Source organism: Trachymyrmex cornetzi, unplaced genomic scaffold (genome assembly GCF_001594075.2).
Source record: "Trachymyrmex cornetzi isolate Tcor2-1 unplaced genomic scaffold, Tcor1.1 scaffold237, whole genome shotgun sequence".
Taxonomy (NCBI): Eukaryota; Metazoa; Arthropoda; class Insecta; order Hymenoptera; family Formicidae; genus Trachymyrmex; species Trachymyrmex cornetzi.
In genome coordinates, this window is record NW_017297029.1 from 64,425 (window position 1) to 67,729 (window position 3,305).

Here is a 3,305-nt window from a genome sequence, read left to right on the forward strand (position 1 = left end):
CTCGGCCACCGAGTTTTGAGTGGTAGTGGGAGGAATCCCTCCCACTACCCCGCCTCAGGAATCTGCCCAAAATGAGCAACTAATTCCAAGCACTGATCTAGAACTATAGAACTATTGAAAATACGTTCAGAACTTTCAATATTTTATGAATTTTCACCAAATGATACGCCAGCTTCACACACACACACACGCGCGCGCGCGCGCACGCACAAAAATGACTCCCAAATCGCTAAGAATACAAACAAAATCACAAACACTTACCATGTATATATACAGGGTGTCCCAAAAAAGTCGGGACACCTAAATATCTCGGGAAATATGTTTTACAGAAAAGTGTTTCAGATAAAAGTTATATGGTTTAAAAATATCTATTTATTGATCCTATTATTTTGACCTTGGGTTGCGTAGCCAAGGTCAGGTTAAGGTTACATTGATTTTCTTAAATGGAACACCCTATTTTTGATTCAAGAATCTAATAGCTGATGTCAAGAGCTTTCCAAAACGCTATAATGAAATATTTTTTTATTAAGTACTTTTCAAGTTATAATGCTTCAAAGTTACAGTATCGCCGGCACTAGCATTACCCAAGATATGTAATACCACGCGTTGTTTTTATTTGTACATTAACTGAAGGTCAAGATTCACGGACCACTGACCGATCTCGCCTTGACTGGCCAGTCTCCAAAATTAAATATTTTGGGTAATGCTAATGTCGACGATACTGTAACTTTGAAGCATTATAACTTGAAAAGTACTTCATAAAAAAATATTTCATTATAGCGTTTTGGAAAGCTCTCGACATCAACTATTAGATTCTTGAATCAAAAATAGGGTGTTTCATTTCAGAAAATCAATGTAACCTTGACCTGATCTTGGCTATGCAACCCAAGGTCAAACTGATAGGATCAGTAAATAGATATTTTTAAACCATATAACTTTTGTCTGAAACACTTTTCTGTAAAACTTATATTTCCCGAGATATTTAGGTGTCCCGACCTTTTTGGGACACCCTGTATATATATATATAAATACCAACTTTATTTGCTGCATTGTTGTATTCCAATTGCACTCTCTCCATGAATTGTTAAAAATTATCTGTGGTTATTGTTCCAAATGTATATTCAATTACTTTCTCTTCAGTGAAATCAATATAATGAGTACAAGTAGTAATTCATGTCTTATAACTGGTTCTCCGTAAAATCAATAATATGGATTACAACAGCTGACGAGTATGTCTTTGTCATTTTAAGAGACTTCTCGTCTTTTAGATCAACCAGAATCATAGGTATATTCTCTATAAACATACATATAAGTGTTCGTTAATGATATAACAAAATAATTCGTTGTTTCTTTTGAAATAATTGAAGTTTTAAATGTACCCTTTTAATGTCTGAGGCAAATTCTTTAACAATCGTGGTTAAAGTTTCCTTCCCTATGACCAGCAATACTAAACTTTATATTCTACTCTTTACACATGTGTCGCAGCCTTTACTACATATTTTCCAGTATATCCAGTGGCACCAAATATTACCATATCCAAACGATCATCTGCCATTTGTCTCCAACCTATAGCAAAATTATTATATACTTTATAACTTATATTTAACTTGACATAAATGTCTTAATATAAATCTAAGCCCCACGAGAAATGTTGCACGAGTATACTCACCAAGTATTTATTGAGAAATAAATAATTTGTTATTTACAGTATTTTTTTATACGATATTGGAAAAAGCGGCACTTTAAAGATAGGATCAGTATATCTATCTAAAGCAAAGCACATTCTTAACCGCATTTTGATACAGTCGTTGATTTCATAGTCAGTATTGTATAATTACACTCACGATCAGTTATATATAAAAAAAAATTGTAAATATTAAATTTGAAATATGTATGCACATATAAAAGACTGAAATATTATCATTAAAAAAATATTTTTTGGTATTATGTTTCAAACATAACGCTACCACTACCATGAAAAACTTTTCTGCAGATATATTTTCAGAAACGCAGAGCAATCTACAATAAAGATAGATAAAATACGTTATTATGGTCGCTTTACATATTTAATATACGCATAATTTTAAACTCTATTCCATTATGCCACTGTATTTCATTCTCCGAATCGATATTTACAATTCGCAGCCTTATTTCTTTATTTCATTGTTGTACACTCCATTCCATCGCAATCATATGTTTGTAAATTAAATAGCTTTCGCTACGTCTCATTTCGCAAATGAAAATCTCCAGTGAGTTGTTGCCACGCGATCAATCTTATCTCCAAACACAAGAAAATATGAATTACATTCGTTTCTATTTTAACATGAATCCATATCGTCACAAATATGTTATCTCGCTTTTTCAATATATGCTACTATTTACACAAATGCACATAAAAATTGCAAAATTGGCTTCACGCGGCACGTAAAATAATCTACAAAATAATTTATTTTATGTACGTCAATAAGACAATATGTTCAGCATGCAATATCGATAGTTTCGAATTATACAAGATAATACGTTCTATAAGTCGAGCTCGACTTTCACCTTGTTTCTTTGTTTACTGGGAATACAAAACTTTATGAGAAGCCCTTCCTTATAACAAAGAAATATTATCAATTGTTCATTATTAATTAGAGCAAAACATGATTATTTTTGATAAATGTTGATTATCTTTAGTCAATCGCTAAATTTAAAATCTTTTCAATTAAAAGATATTTTACGGGAGATGTTCTAGTGTGTAATATTATAGACAAAATCCTTATATCAATGTTCTCTCTTTCACTCTGTCTCTCCTTCTATCTTTTCTTTTTTCTTTCTTTTGACTGAAACAAGATTGAGGTAGCAAATACTTCCTCATACTCTATGTTAAATAAGGAAAGCATAATGCTGTACTAAGTGATTCAACAGTTCGATACGAACGGAGTATAATTATCGGTCTTACGCTAATATTTACAAGTATGTCACATTAGTTTTGTATATTCATAACTATGGTATCATAAAGTAATGAACGCAAAAATAGTTTTACTTTTATCTATTTCTATTCTCTTCAAATCACAAACGCGTCAAAAGACTATCGAAAAAAAGGTGCGATCCAATCTGTGTTTCCATCATATTTTGATTTGCATAACAGATTACGTTAGGTGGTTGCTGAATTAACGCGTTAATTGTCGACCGATATTTTACTAGCAAGTACAATAGATCGACACAGCGTATGATTTCAGTGTGCATGTTGTATTAGATAATCTTGTATAATTCTCTCTCTCTCTCTCTCTCTCTCTCTCTCTCTCTCTCTCTCTCTCTCT